We start from the raw sequence: 26,190 nt of genomic DNA on the forward strand, positions 1-26,190 counted from the left end.
TTGTTGCTGGACTGGGCTGAAGTTTCCGCCTTACTCCTGAGGGTCATCCCTGGCTTAACTGTGGTGTTTCTTAGAGCACATTTGCATTATTGCCCAACAAAGACTGAGCTACCTCCTCTCTCTTGGCTCTTCTGTACCTGGGTTCCTTTTGATCACAGTGGGATCAATGTCAAGGTGCCCAGATATGGAGATCAGTGAAAGGAGTTTCAGAAGCCTTATATTTCCAATCTAAGGCAGCACTGGGGTGCCCATATAGACCTGCCCTGCCTCCTCCCACCTTGGGAAAGAGGGCGTCCTCAGGTACAGATGGCTCTTCGCCTTAGAGTTGCCATTTTGCCCACAGGGACTGGGGCAGACAACTGGGGTGCCACCTCTTGTCTTGTGAGCCTTTCGTGCTATCATTCCAAGGATGGGTAGAAGTATTTCGTGAGCCTGTTTGGGGAGCCCATGCTGATCATCATTCAGACCCAGGGAAACAGCTTTCTCCTTCCTCTTTTATAGAGGTATCCAGAGCAAGCAAACGTAATTTCTGAACATAGGAGACTTTTTAACAGGAACTCTCCACTCCTTGCGGCAGATACAGACCCGTCTTCTGCGAAGGATCTGGGCACACAGATCCCCATGTATGTTGCCAACATGCAGTAGTATCTGATGATTCTCTGTTTCGTGTGAGAAAGGAAAGTGGGTGGATGGTATAGTCAGAGGGTTTCAGATCCCACAGGTAGCATTTTCCCGAGTGACTCCCACAGCAGTGTTCCATGAGGCCCTCATGAAGTGAGCTGTTCATACACTTTCCTCAAGAGGGAAAAAAAAAAAAAGATTCTAGGGTTAGTTGGAAAATGCAGACAAAGTGCAACCAGGCCTTTTACAAAACCCGGACCCTCCTGGAGGTTTTCCTGTGCTGATGCTCACTGAGACCCTTTTCTTCATGGAGAGACAGTCACGTGGAATACGCTTTGGAAAACGCTGCTCTGGTCAGTAAACTCATTCATTTAAATTAGCAACACTAGCTGACTGTCTTTGTTTTTTAGAAAAGTTGGAATTACTTTTAATAAATAACTTTAATAAATAACTTAATAAATGGAGATCCTGTTGGACCTGCTAGAATGAAGATAAAATCCTTTCATAATTAATAGCAACCACCATAGCCATTGGGCACAAGTGCTTTTTAAAAAGTACTTTCTCAGATTCAGTGTCATTCCTGTGATATTATTTATGCTTATAGTTATCGCAAAACCTCTCCTTCTAGAAAATGTTTTCTACATCTCTTTTCTGTTTTTGATGAATAATTTCTAATAAAAACGGTGTGATAGATTATTCATAAATTTCCAATGAGTTTATCTTCGACATAATTGTTTTATCTGCCTAAAATCTCTCTAAAATCTCAGGGACCCTTTATCTAAAAAATATAGTGAGTCTCAAGCACACTGAATTTTTTTTTCCATATTGTCATCTCTTAGGAGAGTCCCAACTGGTCTTGGCCACCAAGACCCTGATTTAAGTTGTTTTAGAAGACTATTGTTACACATAGGTCTAGGCTCTTGTTTTCATGCCATTGTTGTCTTTTGATTTCTTTTGAAAACGCTGCTTCATTCTGGAGGTGGGATGGGGTATAGGGAGGGTCCTGAGTAAAGCTGGGGTTAATTAATTAACATAGATAAAACTTTGACTCACAGACTTTTACATCAAAAAGGCAGTTTAATACCAATGTCTTCCAACCTCTTTAGAGATTAGAAAACTAAGGATGGAGGGTGGGACTTACCTTAGGTGAGCCTTCTGGTTCTGACAGGACAAAGATTAGACTCCTGAGATTTTCATCTGTCTGAATAGGAGGCTCCCCTGTTAATCCTGACAAAAGGTGACAGATGGCCTAACATGACTGGAGGTCAGCAGGGAGACTCTTGAACTCTATGGCCTGGTCCCTGTCCTTAAAGATCTGGCTTCTTCATTGAGGAGATAAGACCACAGTTGTGAATCAAAAGCAAACTATGGCCCTGAGACGTCTTTTTGTATGGCTTTGAGCTAGGAATGTTTTTTACATCTTCAGGTGGATGCTTAGAAAAAGTAGAACAGAGACCCGGCTATAAGGGACCCAGGGTGCCCTCCTTCCCTTTAGAGAAAGAGCGTTGGAGTGGTCTTTGTGGCTGCTGTAGGAGGTTGTTGTAAGGAAGGCAATGTCCTTTTTGACTGTGTCTCCTTTGCGACCTGCACTCAGATCTACCAGCATTCTTTGGGGTACCCGTAAGCATTGCCCAGTCCTGCTACTGTTCCTAGAGCTAAACTAATGTGTATTAAACAGGATATGGCTGAACCACTGCACCAGGTATTCTAAAGTCCACTGTCTGAAACACTAGAGACACATTCTCCTGTAGCAGTCTACAATGAGCGGTACCGTCTCACGGCACAGCTCTGTGCCACGCAGGCTCAGGCTTCTTCTAGGCTGTTGCTGTACCATCCTTCCAGTGTCGTCCTCAGCAGACCGGGCCAGGGGACCTGTCTAAATTGAAAGACGACCTGGACCTTGCATAACTCACATGTGTTCCCATGCCATTCATACCCCATTGACCACACACAGCTGCAAGGGACTCTGGGATATGGAGCTAGGTCAGCTACCCCTAAAAAAAGTGGTGACACAGGCAGCATTCTGACGGAGTCTGAAGATGAATCCCCTCAGCCTTCCGAGCCCACGGCCTGCTGCTTCCTGAGCTGGCTCTTACACTGCTGTCTCTCAGCTCCAAACCTGCCCTTGGTGGGTGGCTCTGCTTTCTGAGGCCCAGAACACATCTGTGCTTGTCTAGGTCACTGCCTGGCTGTCTACCTCTGACTGGGAGGAGACTGCAAGGCTGGAGCAGAAAGAAGAGACATGCTCCTTACTTCGTGCCCCATTTCTGTGAGCATCACCCTAGAAAAACTCCTTCATCCCGTTGCATCCGCTCTAACTCCGCTTGGCAGTTTTTCCAGCACTCGCAGAAGTGCGGAACTAGCTTGATCGTGTCCCTTCTTCGAAGCCACCAGCCCAACTGACTTCCTTTCTCAGCTGGTAGCAGTTGTCAGTGATAAAGGGCCGTTCTGTCTTAGGTGACAGGGATTTAGAGATACTGGGCCTCTTGTTTTTAAGCTAATCTGAAAGTTATCTCCATTTTCCCTTTGTCATGGTTTCTTTCCCTAGGAGTAATTATTGGAGGGTCTCCGTATGGAGGATGGAGAGCTTCCCAATGACATCTAGTCAGAGGGTTCTCCGGGCCAGACTGTAATGAAAGATTGATGGAATTCCAAGATCTGCTGATGAAAGTTTAATCTAGGGTATGTGCTGTGTTGCCTCAGGGAGAAAAGTCTTTGGGGAGAGCAATAATTCTCTCCCTATGCCACAGTATTATCTTGACCTCTAGAGTTAATTTCTTTTTAATACAGCCCCATGATAAGCAGAGGCATCAGGATTTACTTGACCATTCTGCTGACTTACACTGTAGTTATATTTTATCCCTTTACAAGTGGCTTCCTTTCCTTCTATTAATCATGCTGGGATGCTTGCTAATACTTTCAGCTTAGAATAACCTTTAAGAAAAGACTTTGTAAGTGATTGTCCAAGAAAAATTCCCTCAAGGAATATGTGAGGGCATTTTCAAGCAGATCTTTCTGGGTGGCGCTGTCCCTGTTGGTGACTGTATGAAGACAATGATTTCTCCTTGGGAACTCATCTTCTGTTTTGCTAATTGGTTCAATGCATGATCCAGCATTTCTCCATAAGCATGTTTTGACACTACCCGGGGAAGTGGAAGCTTGAGCTTGTCATGTCAAGAGAGTGCAGAAAGTTCTGGTGATGATTCCAGAACAACTTTCATCTCATACTTTCCCTGAGTCCCAAGGTGGATGAGGAATGGGCCTCTCTGGATGCAGTATGAGGGTGATCCATCATGCTTGGCTTCAGTAATTCTCTGTCAGTACCCATAATCTTGGAGTACTTCAAGCATTCCAAGAACGGAAAGAAGAGTAGTTTTCATGGAGAAATGGCCTAACAACCCACATAAACATGGATTAGTGTCTCATAGAGCAGAGAAAGTTGTAACTATTATGACCCAGAGCCCAGCTTAGTTTCTAGCAAATTGTATATGCTCTGTAAATGATTAGGTGGTTGATAAATTTGTAAAAGACTACTGTTACTGCAGATGAATGGGCACTCACTGCTTTTCATAGGCAAGTCATCATATTGAACCCTTTTATTCAAATGTAATCAGCAGAGAGTTTTGGCTTCTTGGTAAAACCAGGGATTGAGAACATAATGTAGCTCCTATGATCTGTTACTACTCACAAAACACTTCTGATGCCAAATATGTGGGTTTTTCACACCAAGCAATTCTCCAGTTCTCTGTGGATATCAGTTCTGGGTGTTCTGCAATTTAATTCAACTCTGACACTACCCAGAATTAGTACAGACCCCCACCAGGTTAAGGGCTGAGCCTCTCAAGACACCCCAACTTCAGAAGCCAGTCACAGCTCCAGGGCATGCATACTCCTGACCTGCCAGCTATAATTCAGAGGTTCCCACAACCCCTTCTCAGGTTTGACAACTTGCTAGAATGGCTCACAGAACTTAGGGAAACACTTTACTTACTACTACCAATTAATTATGAAAGATATAAATGAACAGCCAGATGAAGAGGCATATAGGGTGAGGTCCCAAAGCATTGTGAACACAGGACTTTGAGCTTCTGTCCCTGGAACGTTTGAGACACATGACCCTCCTGGCCCCTTGGATGCATTTACCAACCCATCATCTGTCTAAACCAGTTGTTGTTTAAACCCTGTTTTTTTTTTTTTATGGGAGTTCCATTATGTATGTATGTATGATAGATTAAATCACTGGCCACTGGTGATTACCTCAATCTCCAGCCCCATCCTCTCCCTGGAGTTGGGCATGGGGCTGTAAGTTCAGCTCTTTATTCACACTCTGGTCTTTCTGATGACCAGACCCCACTCTGAAGCTACCCCCAGGGGAGGGAGAAGGCAGCCCTGTCATTAGCGTACAACACCCAACATTCTGGAGATTAGGAAGGTTTTAAACGTTCTTGTGTCAAGAACCAAGGACTAAGGCCAAATGTCATGACAAAAGATGCTGTTGTCATTCAGGAAGTTACAAGGGCTTTATGAGTTTGTGTCAGGAACAGGACAAAGACAAAATATCTGTGTCTTCTGTTATGTTATCATAGTAGCACAGTCAGTCGCTAAGAACTAGAGAACATTAGGTGGTACTCAAGGATTCCCACCTCCTACAATGTCAGGTGTTTGAGAGCTAGAGTTGGTCAAGAGAAGCACTACTGGAGTAGGAATCCCAGCATTTGCAATTTAGTCATGGATCTTCCCTTGTACTGATATTGGGGGGCTCTTAGTGTGCCCTCTTCTCCACTTAAAGTGGGAGCCACTGTCGGGATGGCAGGGATGTGGAGGTGCTTTTGTAGAAGTATCCTGCATTGTCCCCAGTAGTACTCTTTTTATTGAGATGGTACTATTTCCTTAAAACATTGCCCTGGGTCAACTGTAACTATTATACAAAATTAAGAGAGGGGCACCTGGGTGGCTCAGTTTGTTTAGCGTCTGACAGCTGGTTTTGGCCCAGGTCATGATTTCAGAGTCATGAGATCGAGCCCCATGTCAGGCTCTACACTGAGCATAGAGTCTGCTTGAGATTCTCTCTCTCTCCCTCCCTCCCTCTCCCCCCTCTTCTGCCCCTCCCCTCGGTCTCTCTCTCAAATAAATAAATTTTCTTTTTAAAAATTAGGAGAAATTTAACCACATAGGAAGTTAGCATCATTTTGCCTTTAAATATCTAAAATTTGTCCCATATTGGTTCCTGGGAGTCTTGACTAATAAGGTAAAGTCTCCTCAAAAGCTAACATTGGTGTTTAGACTTCCCCCACCAATGGCTCTGTGGTCTTCTTTCTTACTGAGCCAGACTTTGGTATTTAAATTCCACAGCTGTGAATTAAATGCTGGGAATGAGCTGTGTTTGGTGCAGTTATTTCTTAATAGAGAAAAGTGAGAATGGATGAAAATTGTCCTGTGATGAGTTTTCAGGCCAGTCACTTGGGTTCAGAGACGTCCTGCTGCTGTCATACACGTGTCAGCACGTGGGCCCCAGGTTCCTGTTCTCCTGCTGCTCACCAGCCTCTGTCTTTAGACAAGAAATCAGTCAACTTATATTCCTATCTTTCCTTCTTCCGGCACACAGCCTGTGGGCACAGTCACCACGTCCTATGTTTCTTCCAGAGCTGGAAATTCTTCCCCTCTGAGTTGTTTCCCAAAGAGTACTCTGGGGAACTGCTGTTTAGAAAAGAGAAGAAGAGAAAAGGAATCAAAAACAGGAATTAAGAATTAAACTCGGGGCCCTCAAGCAAGGACCCCGCTTCTGAGGGTAAAAATGTCCAGGGAGCAGAATCAGGCTGGCACAGACACGGCGGCTGGAGAGTGGGAATAATACTAAACCAGACTTTGGGCCAGATATGAATAAATGAGCCAGATAGTTCATTCAGCAGTCTGTCTAAATGCAGGAACAATTGTTTTGACCATAAATAAAAGAAGACAGCGTCGGTGACAGACTGGATGTAGCACCGTCCACGTATCTGGAGAAGCTAGGTGGCAGGGAGAGAAAATAAGAATAAAACCTAAAACATCTTGATATTCAGGCTGATATTTTACACTGGAACCATGTCAGAGGTGAAGAGATGTTTGAAAGTCCTGGGGTGGGTAGATGGGCATAAGGGAGCACAGTTAAGGACTCTAAGGAATTTGGGGCTGGGGACAGAGCAGATTACGGGGCTTGATGACATGGAGAACAGACTGGACACAGGGGATGGGGAGGAAGGTGACCATGAGTAGAAAGGAACTGGGCGTGGACTGCCTGGCTCTCTGCAGGAGATTGCTTCTCTAGGCCTGGTCACCATCCTGTGTCGCTACATTTGCCTCTTTCGATGAATGGCTCCAAGCTGCATTGTCAAGGGCTCCTTTTTCTGCACAGGGAGCCCTGTCCTTTTGGAGATGATTCTCCGCAGAGCCATGGGCCCAGCCCAGGATGGAGCAGGTCGTGATGCAATTGAGAGTCTCTCTGTCTACTGGGAAATCATTCATGGCTCCTGCCTCTGATCCCTTAATCCTTCCTTACTACCCCCATGGAAGAACTCCTAAGTGCAGGTTTGTTGGAAACAAAGCTGGAAAAATCTAAGTCTCCACCTTAACCTCAGTAGAACCAGACATTTCTACATGGCCACTGAAACCAGGTTTCTCCCAGGAGAGATAGGGATAGGGAATGAGAGTATGGGTAATAAGTTTTACAGGAATTTTACATAGAGCACCAGCAGAGGTGTCAATAGCATTTTTTAAAAAGAGTTAACCCTTAACTCTTTGATTACCAAATCTGTGAAATAGATAGTTAATTCACATCAAAAGTATCTCCTCCCCTCTGGCTGAGGCCCCTCAGCAGCCTTCCTGCCTTCTCTTCCTTTGGATGTACCTGGGATGGGGATCAAGATGACAATAGGAAGGCTCAAGTCACTCCTAAATCTATAAACAGCTATCTGAACTCGAAAAATTCAGCAGTCCATTTTAAGTCCATTTCAACTCCCTTTGAAAGAAGCTTCTCTCCTAACTGCATAAAAACCACAAGGTCACAGGTAGTGTGCCTGGCACCTGCTTAGCTAACCTAGGGCCAGATCACCTTTGCACTTAGTTTAATAACAGCTGCTGCTTGCTGGAATACGGAACCAAATTTGTTAAACTAAAAATAGCAACAAAAACCACAAAAAAACCCCACAAATCTATTAAACTCAATGTGGTCAGAACTGAGTGTGTCATCCACACACCTCGCCCCATTTTCAAAGTTATAGTCCTGTTTTCTAGGTCCACACATTCATTCACTTGTTTCCATGTGCGTGCATGCATTCATTCACTCAACTCCTGCTGAGTCCACTCTGGTTATGGCTCTGCCATCAGCTGCATGAGTCAGCAACTTGGGGTCCTCTTACCTTCCCTACCTTCCGGGAGTGGTCAGGCCCTAATGATTCTATCTCCTTAATAATTAGACCCAGGTATTATTTTCAGAAAGCTAAAAATAGGCTCTCATATGTGCAGTAAGGAATAACTGAAGCTGGGACACTTCAGATATCCAGCAGCAGGTGAATAGATACACAGATTATGGTATATCCATGCAATAAATATCCCCTCAGCAGTAAAAAGGAATCATCTACTGATATGCATAACTACATGGCTAAATCTCAAAAGAATTGTGCTGAGTAAAAGAAGCCAGACCCTCCTTTCCTTGCCCTCAAAAAAGGAAAAAGTATATACTGTATGATTTTCTTTATATAAAATTCTACAAAATGCAAGGTCAACTAATCTATAGTGACAAACAGCAGGTCAGCAGTTACCTGGTAAGGGACAGAAGGTAAGGGATTATAAAGAGGCAAGAAGAATCTTTGGGAGTTATAGATCTGTTCACTACCTTGATTATGGCAACGTTTCACTAGTGTATACCTATCAAACTCATCAAATTATATATTTTAAATATGCGCAGTTTATTGTATGTTGGTTATACCTCAATAAGGCTGTTTTAAACATAACTTTAAAAATATACAATGAGTAAACATGTCAAAGATTTATTTAACTAAAAAAAAAAAAAAAAGATTTATTTAACTCACCATTGAGGGAACCAGCAGGACACCAAAATCAATTCAAAAGAATGTAGGAAATGCTGAGAATCTTCAAAACTGCTAATTAAGCCACCAGGAAGCAGAGGTGCTTTTCAGAGTCACAAAGAACCTCAAGCAGGATGACTTAAATACACACACGTCCTTACTCCTTTCTATGTAGGCACATCTTAGTCAAATGGCTGAAACCAAAGCCAGAGAGAAAATCCCAACAGCGGCCAGAGGAAAAGAGAAAATGTTAAAATAGATGACTAAGTTAGATACAAAATTGGTTAATATTCTACTGGCAGTAAAATCATCACCTTTGGGGTTGTCTGGATTTTTTTTGGCATAAAGTCACAGAAATTATTTGCAGCTAATTAATCTCCCATAAATTAACCACTAACTTCACAGAGTCTGAGCCCCAGTTAGTAGTAAAAAGTAAGTCAGACAAAGATAACATTTCTCTAGAGCTGGACTGTCCAGTACAATAGCTGCTGGTCACAGATGGCTCTTGAGCCCTTGAAATGCAGCTAGTCGGAATTGAGATGTGCTGTGAAGTGTAAAATACACATGAGGATGCACACACACAAAAAAAATGTAAAATATCTCAAAACAACATCTTATGTTGTTTGCGTGTTGAATGATAATTCTCTGGACATGTGAAGTTAATTAAAATATATTATTATATAATTATATAATCATAATAATATATTAATAAATATACAATATTATATAATCATAAAATCTATTATTATATATTATTAAAGCTTCCTTTTATTTTTTTTTATTTTTTTTTTAAAGCTTCCTTTTAAAAAAAAAGGGACTACAGCTAAAATTACCTGTGTGGCTTACGTGACATGGCTAGTGGACAGCGCAGCACTAGAGAAAGAAGCAACCCTTAGGCAGGCCGATTCAGTGTTGCTCAACCGTGAGGCTGAGAAGGAACAGTTTTCCCTACCACCTCTTAGGCCCATCTCTCCACCCCCATCCCTGACCCCCATCCTTCCCTCTCTGTCGCCTGGTATCCTCTCCAAATAACCTGCCAACTGCAGCCCAAGGAACCTTCCTGACAGGTGAAGACATGTTCATGCTGTTTAGAGGCTGGGGTGTGCCCTCCAGGGGCAGCATGTGTCTCACCCCTGCCTGCTGCTCCAGCTCCTTCCCCCCAGGCTCCCCCTACCACCCCTCCTGCACGGTGGGCCAGAGAACATTCCCGGCCTCGGGCTGCCCTGTCTTGCCTGCTCACTTTCTAAAGCCTCTTCGTGAAACCTTCATGCTTCCTTCTGGGGAACCAGCTGCTCCCTGCCCTGGGACACAGCCAGAGCCTTTGGAACCTTCCACGCCAGCACTCCCAAGGAAGCTCTGCTTAACTTGCCGATCGTGTGTGTGTCTACCCACAAGAAAACAAGTTTTGCAAGGGCAGTTATCAGATTTTTAAAAACTGTTGTGTGAACCCCCACCTTTTTTATAGTCATCAGTTTTTTCCTATCACTGGTTTCAAACTATTTGTAGTAACCCATAAGAAATGTGGTTAATGGCATGACCTAATTCCCCCTCTGTCTCCTTTATTCTTTCACATTTAACTAACAAATCTCACGCAGTACTTAGCTTCACTGTGTGTTCTGTTCTTTGATTTTTGTTTCTTTGCTACTCTATTGTTTGATGTGTGTGAGTGTGTGTGTGTGTGTGTGTGTGTGTGTGTGCATGGCAGAGGAGACACTCGTCTGTCTCCTCTCTCAGCCTCTCCATCCTGGCCTCTCCATCCTGGCCTCATCTCGGCCTTGCTCTTACCTCACTCCTGGCTCAGCCTCTCCATCTGTTCCTTTCCAGTCTCAGGTTCCCAGGACCTCTGTCCACATCTCTCCTCCTCTCCCCCCTCCCCAGTGAGCCCCCTCCGTTTCTCCAGAACCCTCCACCCAAGCTCAGACAGGCCCCAAGGCTGCAGGGGGATGAAGCTACCCTTTCTCCTGGGGGAGGAGGAGATGAAGGGGTCTGCCCCTCACCCGGCCTCCAGCCCTCCTGCCCGCCGCCCCCTTCCCCACCAGCCCCTATTTATTTAACTCTTAAAATGCTGTTTATTACCACTAGCTAATCCTAGTGTGAATAACACTGATTTTGGTTAATTTTTCCAAAAAGTATTTGAACCAAACAACATTCTACCAGCTTAATAGCTGTCATTTAATTTTTTAAAAAATTCCATGAACAGATCATTGGGAGAAATAGTATTTGCAACATCCTGCTCTCAGAGAGGGGCCCACACACACAGCTTAGCTGTTGAAAGGCTTTGGGCTGTTTTGAACTTTTAATACTTTGTGAGCATAAAACACATTATTTGCTTCATACAAATGGACTTTGAAGAGGATCAATATTTCTGGGACCTGCCAGGTTAGAAGTACCCTGATCTAGGGGTTCTGAATGATAATTCTATCAGTTATAACAAAGCTGGGTTTTAACACTTTGCTTATTAGCACGCCACCCCCCATGACTTCACTGAAAAGCGTTATATTCTTCTGAGCGTAGCTTTCTTTGCAGTCAGTGAATATTGACTCTCTTAAAGAATTAGGTTAATGGTGAAAATTGCATAGTTGGTCACATTTGCTTTATTGCCAGAAAGTTTCAAGTGAAATTAAATTCTTAACTGCATTAATAATGCTAGACTAAACCATATGGCTGCCGTTTTGTTTTTTTTTTTTACATCAGAAATGGTTGAATGCAATTCAAGTTCATATTTAACCTAATTGATTTACAGAACTACTTCTTCCTTCTATTTGCTTTTAAATTTTACTTTTCTAATCGAAGAGCCTGATAGAATGTTTGCCTTTTATTGTAAACCACTTAATTTTTTTCTGAAGCACATGGGATATACATTTTAATAATTACAAAGTCCAGTTGTAGTGCCCTTTAATGGCATGTTTAAAATACAGATAATTTTTTCCCCTGGCTTTCCTATTTTTCAGTAATTGACAAATGCTGTGCATTCTGCAGCAGGAGTATTTTGAGGGTTTTTTCCCCCTATGTAAAAACCCAGAGCAGCTAAAAGAACAGCAAAGTTAATAATATATCTCTACAGTAAATTAATATTTATTGGCCAATCGAAATGACATTTGTGGCTTCCTACATGAATTAGAGAATAACAGTGTCACAGAAACCGCCTCAGCCCTAAAGGTACTTGCTTGCCAGACTTACTTTTCTTACCACCAGGGATCCCATTACAAAGATAAGCGGTGATTACCAAAAGCATTACATCTAATGGATGGTGTAGAATTTCTTAATATATTTTCCCCACAAATTCGGTGGCCCAGAGTAATTGCACCCCTTTCTTACCTAAAGGAAATGTCTTGGTTTATCTCTATATAGCTTCTAGCTAAAGAGTTGCTTTGTCTTTTTTATTGACATAAGAGAAGCTGTAGAGGATATTTATTAAGGAAGATAAAACCTAATCCTATTCATTAAATTCGCTAAGTCAAGGATTGCAAATAAAAAGGAGGGGAAAAATTGTTTTAAGATAAGGTTTTAGTAAGTCTGTGCTATAGAAATTAGAGTGATACTTAAAAAAAAAGAAAGATGGTATATATCTTAGGTCTTTAAATCTTGGGTCACTTTTAATCATAATATTGTTAATCATCCTGTTAGACCTTGGAACCATGCTATTAGAACAGATTATACCAAAGAAGTGTGTTAATCAGGACAGCAGAAGAATAGAAATGGCTGTCATCATCTAGGAGGGGCACCGTCTTTTTTTTTTTTTTTAAGATTTACAGTTATAATTTAATGATAATTGTACCTGTATGTTTTTAAGTGATCTGTATTGGTATTCTTCATGCCCAAGGCCCCATCATCCTCATTCCTACTTTGAGGTATCAAGCTGTTGAGTTTCTTTTTTCCTTCCTTCCTCTGTTAGATGGTCCAATCCACCTCTCTGGGGGTTTATTAGACACTCATTTATTATCCCTACTAAGCCATGGTAGTTGGCACCAAGGATGTAGCTATGAACAAGAACCTCACAGTCCCTGCCCACCTGGGGTGTGGGTGAGTCCTTGAGACCCATGAGTCCTTGAGACCCATGAATCACTTTGTAATGTACCTGTCAAGCATTACATTGACATGGCTGTCCTTATAGCCTAATTTGGTCCCACCTTTTCTGGTAGCCTGTCACCTTTTGTATCAGTTAACACTGGTTAGGTTATGCTGCAGTAACAACCAAAGGCCTCAGTGGCTTAAAACAACTCTCGTTCTGCTAAACGTCCATGGCAGATTGGCTGGAGGCACTGCCTCATGCTATGTCCCAGGCCGATGATACAGTCACTGGTAGACTAGAGTATTGCCAGCCATGGTCACAAGAAGAAAAAATGCACTGACTCTTAAAACATCTGCCTGGAAACAACACTGAACTTTTGCTCACGTTACATTGGCCAAAGCAAGTCATATAACCAATCATGACTTCAGGGGGTGGAGAAATACACTTCTGCACTAGGAAGGGGACCAAATATTCACACCACTGCGGTGCTGTATGATCTCTTTTATTTCTGTAGTCATGTACATGTTATTGGCACCTAATCTCTTCAACCTTGTGCTGTTACTTAACATTGTAGGTGTGTATGTCTCCCCAAGAAGATCATAAATCCTTGACAGCCAGCACTGTGTCTTATACTTCTCTGTATGTGACTCAACACAATTCTTTCCTTATACTAGGGGCTTAAGGATGCTTTTGATTGTATGAAGAAGAGAATGAAGGGAGATTAATCAGGACTCTTTACGTGTTTTAATATAATGCTTTATAGTTCACTAAGGGTCTGTGCACACTATCTCCTTTAATCTTTCTTTTTTTAAATATTTTATTTATTCATAAGAGACAGAGAGAGAGAGAGAGAGAGAGAGAGAGAGAGAGAGAGAGGCAGAGACACAAGCAGACACATGACTCCATGCAGGGAGCCCGATATGGAACTCAATCCCAGGATTCCAGAATCATGCCCTGGGCTGAAGGCAGGTGCTAAACCACTGAGCCACGGCATCAGCATCCCTAGGCATCCCTCCTTTAATCTTTCCAGAGACTAAAGGACATATCATGATGCTTTTTACAGATCAGGAAAGGGAGACCTAGAACTTTCATATGACTTGCTTGGTGTTGCACCCAAAAAAAAAAAAAAAAATTATGGAGCCATGTCTAAAACCATGAATCCTAAATTCTGAACCAGTGCTTTTTGCTATTCCTTTTAGCTGTTAATGAGAACACCTGTTTTTTCTTGTGCTGAAGATCACACAGGGGAAGGGAGAAAGAAGCTTCAGAAAAAGAGTTGAAAGCCCCCGACCAGGATCTCCTGGTTTCAGGTGCCAGCCAGGCTGAGAAGCACATAGCCACACCTCTCAGCTTGTAATCAGCAGGTTGGTGGCTGTCATAACATAATGCCACAAACTTGCTGGCTTACGACAAAAATGAATTCTCTCACAATCTAGAGGCTAGAAGTTCAACATTCATTTCAGTGGGCAAAATCAAGGCATTGGCAAGACCCTACTCTCTCTGGAGGCCCTGGGAAGAATCTGTTCCTTTCCTCTTCCAGCTTGTAGTTGCTCTGACATTCTTTTTTTTTTTTTAATAATAAATTTATTTTTTATTGTGTTCAATTTGCCAACATACAGAATAACACCCAGTACTCATCCCGTCAAGTGCCCCGCTCAGTGCCCGTCACCCATTCTTTGGCTGTGGCCATCACCCCAGTGCCTGCATCCTCTTCATGTCACCTTCTCTTCTGTGTGTGTGATCTCTCTGCCCCTCCCCTATGGGGACACTTGTGATTGGATTTAGAGCCCGTTCAGATAATTCAGGATAATACCCCCATTTCAGAATCTTCAACTTAGACCGTTTTTCCTTATAAGGTAATATTTACAAGTTCCAGGGATTAGGACCTGATACTTTGGGGACCATTGTTCAACCTTACCACAGTCAGGATGGTGGGAACCCCCTCTGCTACCCCAGCTCTTTCTCCCTTGCTCTGCTCCTCCCTCCTCCTTCCTTTACCCTCACCTCCTCCCTCCTCTGGGTGGTCCAGATTATATGATATCTTGCAAGGACCTTTGAAGTTCAACACAGCCAGCCAGACTCCTGGATCTGCCTCTTCTTGGCTGTGTGACTCTGAGCCTTTGTGTCCTCCTGTGTAGAGATGGGGACAGAACCCGCCTCCTGCCCCACTCCATGCTGTCCTTCCCTCCAGTGCCACCTCCTCGGTACCTACAGCGTGGGTGTAGTGGGCAGGAGGGAGAGGATGCTGCCCATTGAGATTCCCAAGGCACCTCCCCCATTTATTTTTCACAGTGAAGTTAAAAACACACAATGTTTATTAAATAATTAATCATCCTTTCCTAGAAGGGTTATTTCATTTCATGGGTGAGCAGTTTATTGCCAGACAACTATGTCTTCCTCCAAAATGATGTATAACATGATTTGATGTCTACATTTTTAGACACTAGAATGTTTTTTCTCCCTGCCATTTAAACTTGGAGGTAGTTTAGTGCAAATTCGTTTGTTCTTTTTCATTTTGAGAGAGACACATGTGCACAGTGGAGTGACCTCGTATTTTCCATTTATTTATTTTTTTTTAAGTTAAAAATTCCTTAATTTTTTATTCCTGGTACCACTACCACAATTTACAGGGCAATATACCTGATGTAATGAAAAGAAAAAGAAAAAGAAAAAGCTACAACAGATAAAAGACCTCCGGAATGTACATCTAATTGACACTACATTGCATTAATCAATAGCTGCACTTTTTGCAAACTGTGGCTATGACAGTCCTGAACAAGAAGGGTTTCCTGTTTAAGCTGCAGTAACTTTTCTGACTATGGATCATCGTTCCTCCTGTGGCAGATTTTTATAGTTCCTCTAATGCATTTGGGACGACTGTCTCAAAGTAACCTGCAGCTTTCCTGACAACTCCTCGCTCTCTCTCCTGCTAAGAACTGTAGCCCTTTTCTTCTGAAATTTTTTTAGAACCTTCTGCTACCATATCCACCACTTCCACCACCAGATCCATAACCACCACCATAAGGACTTCCCGAGCTTCTTCCACCAAAACTGACCCCCTTCATGGGTCCATAATTTGATTGCTGTTGTCCACTATAATTTCCAAAATCATTATAGTTCCCACCATCACCATAGTTACCACCACCAAAATTTCCTCCTTCATTGTAACCATTGTATCCTCCTCCATCACCACCATATCCGCCTCCTTGGTTTCCGTATCCTAGTCCACCACCACCATAGCCTCCTCTACTACTATAACCAGGACCACCACCATAGTTGCCACCATCACCTCCAAATCCATTATATCCACCATCACCTCCTCCATAACTACCTCTGCTGCCACCACCTCCACCACCATAGCCTCCTCTTCCACCAAAGTTTCCACCATGGCCAAAATTACCACCACCTCCAAAGTTTCCTCCATGATCCATAAAGTTGCCAGATCCATCTCCACGACCTCTTTGCTATCCAGCAGACTGCATCTCTTGTTTAGAAAGGGCCTTTTTCACTTCACAATTATGCCCATTAATAGTGTGGTATTTCTGAACAACAATTTCATCAACTGTATCATGATCATCAAAAGTTACAAAAGCAAATCCTCTCTTTTTTCCACTCTGCCGGTCTTCCATAACTTCTATGGTTTCAATTTTGCCATACTTTTCAAAGTAGTCTCTCAAATTATATTCTTCTGTATCTTCTTTAATACCACCAACAAAAATTTTCTTTGCTGTTAGATGGGCACCAGGCTTTACAGAATCCTCTCTAGAAACAGCTCTCTTTGGTTCCGCTACACGCCCATCACCTTGTGTGGTCGGGCACACACTGCTGCATCCACCTCTTCAACACAAGAGTAAGTCACAAAACCAAAACCCCTGGAACGTTTTGTTGGGGGGGGGGGTCTCTCATTACCACACAATCTGTAAGTGTGCCCCATTTTTCAAAATGTTCTCTTAAACTATCATCTGTAGTTTCAAAGCTCAAACCACCAATAAACAGTTTTCTCAACTGCTTGGGTTCCTTTGGATCATGGCCCTTCTCCCCCTGGCAGCGGCGATGGCTGGAGTCAGGGTGGGGGCGACCGGGCAGCGGTTTTACCTCCATTTTGAGACCGGACTCGCCTCTTCCAACTCGATTTCAATATGGGACTGAGAGGAAGAGCTATTTTTCCATTTCTAAAGCACTGTGTAGAACCTGATATGCCAATGCACACAAATTCCAGTAATTTTTAGTTTTTACTAAATATTTAGTAGTAAATACCACAAACAGTAAACCTTTACAGCATTAGGCCTATATAGTTGGCAAGGAAACTAATACAATGATATAAACCAAGAAATGTCAAAGCTACTTTTTTTTTTCTCAGAAGTCTTTGTGGTTTCACATATGTTTCTCATTTGCCTTTAAAATCTAAAATCCTGGCCTATTTTGTTTATAAAGCAGTCCCTTCGGACATTTGCCTTATTTTTAGGAAATGTTTATCCTAATGCCAGGTTAGCAAATAGGGGTTACTCGCCATCTTTGACATGATGACATTAGGGACCTGAACTGCTGGAGTGAGAAGAGCCAGGAGACTAAAACCAGCTGGCTGAGGAGTTCGCCATCTGTTGGTTACACCTGCCATGGACATGGAGCAGAAGGGCATGGGCATGACACTGAGTAACCATTGAATCTGTAATTCACTATTGGAATGTACTCCATCTAGGCCTTACCCAGTCAGATTGTCCCAGGTCCTCATATAACAATGACTTATAAGCAGAATGAGACCTAAAAATACAGAGAACAAACTGTTGATGGTTCCCAGAGGAAGAGGGAGGTTTGAAGGGGCGTAGGAGATGCAAGCTTTCAGTTGTGGAATGAATAAGTCACGGGAATGAAAGGTACAGCACAGGAGACATTGTAAATGGTATTGTGATAGCGCTGTGTGGAGGACAGATGGCAGCTACTCTTGTGGTGAGCACAGCATAATGTATAAACTTTTTGTGTTACATACCTGAGACTAATGTAATGTTGTGTGTCAACTGTACTCAAGAAAATTTGGAGGGATGCCTGGGTGGCTCAGTGGGTTAAGTGACCGACTCTTGATTTCGGCTCAGGTCATGCTGTTAGGGTCATGAGATTGAGCCCCAGGTCCCATGTGAGGCTCTGCACTGAGCATGGAATCTGCTTAAGATTCTCTCCCCCTCTGTCCCTCCCCCCCCCCCCCCACTCCTGGATATGAGCGTGTCCTTTCTCTCTCTCAAAAAAAAAAAAAAAGAAGAAGAAGAAGAAGAAGAAGAAAAAAAAAAAAAAGAAAAACGAGTAATTTTTATACCTGAAAAGTAAAAAGGGGGGGGGGGGAACATGGGTCAAATATTGAATACTCTCAATACCTATCATCATATCCAAAATTTAGTAGTTTACTGATAAATACCTATTGAAGGAAAAAAAAAGAGTTGTTTGTCTGGAAAACAAACCATAGTTGCAAAGGGAGAACTTGGTAGTTGCAAAGGGAGAACTTGTTTTTAGGACTGATTGTGAATCAGGAGGGCTGAGTTTGTAGCAGCTCCCGGTACAAAGCGGTCTGCAATGTTCAGAACCACCAAGGACACCCCGTCCATTTGTTTGGGGACAAGCAGCATAACTGCAGTGTTTGAATATTAAGTGTCTAACAATAGACACATAGCATTTGCAACAGTGTGGCCTTTTGTTTTTGCTGGCCACACCTCTGGAAGAAATTAAATGGATTTTCAATCAATGGATTTCAAATGAAAAAGATTTAAATCTCAATCCTGCCACTTACTGTGTGTGTGTTTTTGGGCAAATTACACCACTCTCTCTGTAGCTCAGTTTCTCCATTGGGTAATACCATTGTCTACCTCCTGGGGGTAAATGGGTTCCCCTTGCTAAGAGCTGAGGACAGTGTCTGGTGCCTACAGGGTGAGTGCACTAGTCCCAGTGCAGGCTGTGCCTGGGTCTGGCCACTGGAAGGTGCTGAAGGAAAGAAGTGCCAGCCAGGTTCCTCTCCCCTCTCTGGGCCTCGGGCTGTGGCTCCTCTTGGCTCCAGCCACCTCTGCATACCCCACCGTGGTAGTGGCTCCTCTGGGTAGTCTTGATCCCTGGGCCCTTCAGCTAGGGCACAGTAGGTTGCATCCTACTGTTGCTCATCTCTGAGGGCCTCGCTGTCTCCCGTTTTTTTTTCTACTCTTCCGTCACCCATGTCGCCAATTCTATTAAATTCCCCATATAAACTATTTGGAGCAGTTTTTGTTCTCCTGGTTGTGCCCTGACTGATGAAGACTAGGTATGTGTTTACCATCATTATTATTGTTGTGCTTGTCAGGGCTGCTGTTGCTGTCTCATATACTTAAGAGGAAACTCTGCAGGAAACAGACTCAGAAGGTGAAGTGAATTAACCAGGATCCCACAGTTGGCTTGGAACGACCCCAGCATAAGATCTTTTTCACTAAATCTCTCCTGCTATCAAGCCTTTGGATGGGCTGGTATCTTCAACTCTAATTAACCTGAAGTTACAGTGTGTTGCCAAAGGGCTTGCTCCCTTTTTGGATTTCCCACATATGGAAGAGACGTCTGCTTGGACCTGTGCTGAACACATAGCCCTCCTAAGGGCCAGAGACTACTTTGGAGTCACAAACTATCAGGTTGAGACTGACCTCACCTCATGTCGCTCTGCCACAGTTTGGGTGAAGGGTAGGGATGGTAGTTAAAGCTCATTGATTATAAGCAACAGAAAATGATTCAAATGATCTTAAGCAAAGGACAATTTGATTGTCTTTTGGAACCTAGGGTCTGAGGTAATGTCAAGATTCACTTATGGTTTTCACTTCTTCGTATGGTAAAAAATGGCCATTTCTTTCCTAGCCAGTCTAAGACTGTAGACTCTCAATTCCAAATTCCTGAGGGAAGAGACTCACCCAGCATAGGGTAGGCACCCACCCTAGTCTAAATTAACTGGTCAGGTTTATTTCATGCAGGGTGTCCACCAGGAATGTGCTGTTCACCTAGGTTTGCATGGTGTGGTATTTCCCAGAAAGGGGGGCCAGGATGGTTAAGCTAACAAGTGTCCACTGTAGAGCTCATTTCAGGATTTCAAACAGCTTAATTAATCATCATGTGAATAGTAATAGTCCATATTTGGGTGCCTGCCATTTGCCAAATAAGGTGCTAAATATATTATATCTGGCTTTGTTTTATTTTAATCCTTAGAACAACAGGTTTTATATGCCTTTTATAGATGAGGAGAGGCCAGAGGGAAAATTATGCATTTGTGTAATACAAAGCTACACAGGCCAACCAAAAGGGTCTTTGCTTCTGGTGGGAATTAAAATATGTCCACTTAGAGGGGCAGCACAGGTTAGCTAATGCTGATCAGAAGTTGTGATTAGTGGCTAAGAGTACCGTTGATTGCCAGGAAAAGCAGTGTGGGTACACATCAAAGTAGTTTAATATTTGTATAAGAAGAAAATAAGAGGTCCTTGGTGGGTAAAAATAATAAAATAGCCCTTTGATGATTAAAAGGATTGATTTGATCAGCCCCCAACCTTTGAAAAATAAGGAATTTTACTTAAAGTAAGTAATTTAGGTTCTTTGTGAGAAGTTCCTTCAATTTGTAAGATGATTCAGAGTTTGGAATTACTGATTCAGTCTGACTATATCAGGAGTGTTTAAATATACATTTTCCACTCGATTAATAAGTCATGAATTCATTTAATTTGTCATCAGTGCACTCAGGAACCATCAAAGTAGACTTTGAGCTGTGAGCATTTGCTTGTCTCCTTCTGGTTAATCCTGACACATCTTACATGCTATATTTTCCTAAAATTCTAAAAATGGGATTGCTTACTGTTAAAATTGGCTTTTGGCTTCTTGTGCTCCTAAAGAAAAAATTAAAAAACTTGGTTAGATGTTGTGGTTTCTCCTCATTTCCTCAAAGTTTTTTCTGCATGAGTGGAGAGAGTGGAATCCATGATCTAGATGACCAGTGATGCCCAAACTTGAGCCACGTCACAATCAACTGTAGGTCTTGAGAAAGTACCCACGGCTGAGTCCCATCCTCAGAGTCTGTAATTCAGAATGTCTGGGAGAGGACCTGAGAACTTGCACGTTCCCTAGTAAAGCTGATTTTATCGTGGCCCACACTTGGAAAGCCACCACTGGAGGCTGAGATCAGGCGTGAATGATTTCAATCTTGCAGCTTTAAGAGGAGGCAATGGGGGTGGCAGATTTAAATAATCAGTCTGTTCAGTCAGAAGGCAGCGATTCTTAAGAGGAGCTCTATCTGGAATATATGAGTTTCCTTTCGTCAAGGGGGAAAGATAATGCACAGAGGAGGGTTTACTATTATGATAAGGAAGCTTAAAATCTTGGGCCCCTTTCAAGGCCCTGGGAGAGGGTTTAGTAATGAGTTTATGTGGTTTTTGTAAAATTTGCAAAAGGAGAGTATTTTTGTATTATTTTTCTTAAAGGAAGCCCCAGAAATTATCTGAGCTTTAGCTTCCGTGAAAATGAATCACCTCTCTGATACTTCATTAGTATAATTAACTCATATATATGAAAAGAGTATATTTTGCATGAAAGAGAAGGTTCTTGTAGGTTATGCAATCTATAAGTGCCAGAAATGAGGATAAAAGGGAACACCATCTCAGAGGACATGAGCCTCATGCATGAACTTTGTGTGGCACTGAATTTAATTGAATGAGCTTAGACAGATGAAAATCCAAGTTGATCTTAGCTGGCTCACTAAATGATCAGCTTGCTGATGTGCTCTATGTCTTATTTATTTTCTGTTTATTTGTGACAAGAGCAGAAGATTTGGAGAACAAGATGGGCGTGAGTTCTGGTTTCACCTCTTATAAATAAACTCACTCATTGTGTCAGAGCCTATTTTGTCTGTGAAAAGGAAATGGTAACAATTTGCCAACTTAATAGAGCTCATAGGATAATGAAATGATGGATATGAACAGACATTTGTTCCTGTCTGAAGATACAGAACTGTTCGTACATGAAGATATAAAGTGCTGCACGCATATTAGTAATTAGTAGTTATACTAGTCCACGCAAATAGGACACGAATAGATCATATTAATTGAATGACCAAAGGGCCATTCTGCTAGATCAAGGATCTGCAAAACTTTTCCATAAAAGGCTAGACGGTAAATATTTTAAGTTTTGTGGGTCATCCTGCCTGTGTCTTAACTACTCAACTCTGGCACTGTTAGGCAGAAGCAGCCCTCGACCAGATATAAATGAATGGCTGTGGTCATGTTCCAATAAGGTTTTATTTATGAAAACAAGCAGAGCTCTGCTAGATAATGGACCCAGACTCCTCCGAAATGCCATTCGGAGGCATTCACCATCAGGAACTCCTGCTGAGCATGAAGATAAAACAGATCCTAGCAGTCATACATGATGTTTTTATTTCAACTCCACACCAAAGGATAAGAATGCTGGCAGATTTTTATCTGCTTTGCTTTCCATAGTTTCCTGACATCGCTGATACCTCTTGGAGGAGATGGGGGCACATAAGTGGAATGGGGAAGGCAAAGTGTGGAGGAGGGATTCAGGGGTAAGTACAGATGAGGGTCAGAACCTGCTTCCTGCACTGGAAGTGGTGATTACAGGATAAACCCCTATTCAGACTCTCCTCTGAGATTCAGCCTCAACAGCAAGCTCCTAAGAGCAGAGTTTTGTGATCACCAAGAAATCAAGTGGTTCTACTTTATAATCTCTTAGTTATTTTTTATTTTTTATTTTTTAAAATATTTTATTTATTTATTCATGAGAGATACACAGAGAGAGGCAAAGACACAGGCAGAGGGAGAAGCAGGCTCCATGCAGGGAGCCCGACGTGGGACTCGATTCTAGGTCTCCAGGATCACACCCTGGGCTGCAGGCGGCGCTAAACCGCTGCGCCACCAGGGCTGCCCTCTTAGTTATTTTTTAAAGATCACTCATGTACTCAGGTCTGAACTTTGGAAAACGGAAGTAACCCAAAGGAGTTTTAGGATGGGTTTCATCCATAGACAGGTACCTATTCATCTTAAAGCGGATGTTAAGGGGCGCCTGGTGGCTCAGTCAGTTAAGCGTCTGCCTTTGGCTCAGGTCATGATACCAGGGTCCTGGGATTGAGCCCTGCATTGGCTCCTTGCTCAGTGGGGACCCTGTTTCTCCTCCCTCTCCCCTTGCTTGTGCTCTCTCTCTCAAGTAAATATAATCTGGTTTTTAAAAAGATTTTGTTTATTCATGAGAGACACAGGTAGATAGGCAGAGAGAGAAGCAGGCTACCCAGGAGCCGGATGTGGAACTCAGTCCCATGACCCTGGGATCATGACCTGACCCAAAGGCAAAAGCTCAACTACTGAGCCACCCAGATGCCCCTTAATAAATAAAATCTTTAAAAAGGAGGGAGGGGAGTTCATCATGAGCCATGAATTTTCTTATAAGCATTCGCATGTAGGTTTTTGTGTGAATATAAGTTTCCACTTCTTTTGGGTAAATACCCAGGAGTAGGATTGCTGAGTTGTATGGGAAGGATACGTTTAGCTTTATAAGAAACTGCCAAACCACTCTTTGAAGAAACTACCATTTTGCGTTCCCAGCAACAGTGGAGTTCCAATTGCCCAGCATCCTCAGCAGTACTTAGTATGGCCACGTTTTCGTAGGGTTTTGTTGCTGTTATTTTAGCATTCTACAATATGTGACATGGTAACTCATTGTACTTTGAATATGCATTCCCTATAAAAGTCCCTAGTGAATAATGATACTGAACATCTTTTATGTGCTTATGAAAACCATATATCTTCTTTGGTGAAGTATCTGTTTAAATTTTGCCCATTTAAACACTTGGGCTGTTTTTCTTATTATTGGCTTTATTCATAATTGCCCCAAACTGGCAACAACACAAATATCCATTGCTAGTAGATGAATAAACAAAGTGTGGCACATCCCTACAATGAAATTCTCAGCAGTAAAAAGGATTGAACCCAACTGGTACACTCAACAATCATGCTAAGTGAAAGAAGCAAGATTCTAAAGCTATGTATGGTGTGATTCCATGTATTACATTTGCAAGAAGACAAAACTACAGGGACAGACACCAGAGCAGTGGTGAACTAGAGGTGACGGAAGTAAAATTGACTTCAGGAACTTCTTTTTGCCTCTCTCTACCAGTCCCTACCCCCTTACCCCGGCCTCCACTTTCCCAACCATGAATTTAATATCTGTTTAAGTTTGAATTTACAGAAACATGCTTTTTCTCTAATTTTAATTGTGGAAATTGCCAGACAGCAGGCATTTCACTGGGCCCTCATGCTTTCAGGGCCCGTGCACCTCCTTACAATCCTGCCTGCCAGGGGGTTGCATAGGGACATGGTTGAGCAGATGCATTTTAAGAACTGAACCAGTTCTAATAGGATTCCGAATCATGGAGGGTAATGATTTATGCTTACCTCCCACCACCTAGCAGTTGAGATGTGATGTGGGGGGAAGAGGGAGAAGTCAAATTTCTTCATAGTACAGTAAATGCCAGGGAAGTGCCCACTGCCTTTGGTCTAGTGGGAGGTTGTGTCTGCTGAATATTGCATGCGGGAAATGAGCTCTGCTCCCTGACTAGGACTTGGAAATGTCTTCCACTTACAAAAAATTTTGTTGTGCCCATCTATTATAAATAGCCTTTGCATTTTATAAGGGCAGAACATGAAGACTTCAGGACATTGGACCGGAGAATTTTTTTTCTCAAAATTTTCATTGGAGCACACTGCTGTGAAACCTGGAGGTTTTTTAGAATAAAGCCCTCATCCTTATGTGAGTTACAAGCAAAGCTTCTGCTGTATCTGATGTTTTATGGGGCGGTCGAGGTTTTCTTTTAAAAAGTCATGTTATGGCTTTCTCTAAGAGCAACCATCAGGTAACACAGTCCTTTAAAATAAGTCAGGAAATACTACTCCCAGTGCAAACTTCTCTGGCTGTTGTTGTTCAAGTTAATTGCAGATCTGAGTTTGCATCCTTCTTGCTGTTTATTGGTCATTGTGGCCGTGGTTGGGCTAATTTACATCTGGATTCTTGCCACTCAAAGCGGAGTCTCTGGACTAGAGCATTAGCATCACCTGGGAGCTTTTTAGAAAAGCAGGTCCAACCCCAAACCTACTGAATCAGAGTTGGCATTTTAACACATCCCCAGAGAGTGCATTTGCACACTGAAGTTCAGAAGGTACTGATCTAGGTCAAGGGCCTGCCCAAACAGCCCACCTGGTCTATTGAAAACTTTGTTGGGATCATGTGTGACCCCCACAAGTGCATCCTCAGTGAATTCTCCTGATGTCCAGGTAGGTGTGAGTGTGGGTGCAAGCCACTTTACTATAATGAAATTAATTTATTAAGTGCTCCCTGCTGAGCTGGGCATCGAAGATACCAAAAACAAATAGTCACGGTTGAGTTTCCAGGAGCTCAGAGTGTAGTCAGGGACACAGAAGAAGCCACAACATTGCACTGTCCATTGTCTTTATCTGTCATTTGACTTCCTTCATCCACTCAGTTCCAGTCCCTTCTCTGGAAACTTTCTCAATGTCCAGCCGCTGGCCACCTGCCTCTGAAGATCTTTCAGGTGCATACATGAAAAGAGCGAGGAGTCACCCCAGATCTACTGAATCATACTCTTGGGCTGAGCCCTGACATCTTCATTTTAATGATTACCATGCACATTTTAATATGAGAACCACTGACCTGGGTGCTGCCTTGATAATCTTATTGATTATAGAATGTGATACAAAAGAATGTTCAATACAACTTCATATATTTAAGGAATCATTTGGAGTTTTCCTTGTCCCAAATTCAGGGAGAGTTCCTACTGGCCTCTTAGTTCAAAGCTGCTTTTATCTTTGGGTGAGACAATGCAAAGATCTTTGTGGATGGTATTCAAGGATTCTTTGAATTCCTATTTATATATTTTCTAGCAGCATGTTTTCTAGGAGCAAATCAAAATGCTTTGTTCTATAATGAGTTAACAGCGTGAACATTGTTATGACAATCCTGTGACTTTCTTGTTTAATGTTTATACTCATCTAATCAAACAAATTGAAATTGGATTATGGCTGTTGTACATTATAGCAGTTATTATCCAGTTTAAATGCAGGTCTGAAGGAAATAAAATTGATTTTTCTATGCTACTTGGGGACATCATAGGTTATTAGTGTGCTGGTTGAATTTTCAATTAGGTTTGTATGGAGGAGAGAAAGATTGGTGGTTGTGTTTATTTTATTTTATTTTCTTAATGTATTATGTAAATAAACTGTAATATTTCATTCTAATTAGGGAGTCAGATGACTTTTAAAAGTTTGGTGATCTGCTTCCATACTTTTATTTAAAGCATGTCAGGTTTTTAAAGTGGATAATAATTTTGAGGAACATTTTTATTTTTAAAAAGAAAATAATAGAGTTGCACACCATTATAACAGCTACTACAGTAACAGCTATTTTATTTTTCAGGGAATGAACTGCAGTATG

The 26,190-nt window shown here is 42.3% G+C and overlaps 1 protein-coding gene and 1 pseudogene across 7 annotated transcripts in view; one reads left to right on the plus strand and one right to left on the minus strand.

Annotated features, from left to right (window-relative positions):
- APBB2 (amyloid beta precursor protein binding family B member 2) overlaps positions 1 to 26,190 on the plus strand; it is a 369,758-nt gene that overhangs the window by 301,967 nt on the left and 41,601 nt on the right. The gene's annotated exons all lie outside the window — the stretch shown is intronic.
- LOC121489266 lies at positions 15,277 to 16,808 on the minus strand (annotated as a pseudogene).

This window comes from Vulpes lagopus, chromosome 4, assembly GCF_018345385.1.
Source record: "Vulpes lagopus strain Blue_001 chromosome 4, ASM1834538v1, whole genome shotgun sequence".
Taxonomy (NCBI): Eukaryota; Metazoa; Chordata; class Mammalia; order Carnivora; family Canidae; genus Vulpes; species Vulpes lagopus.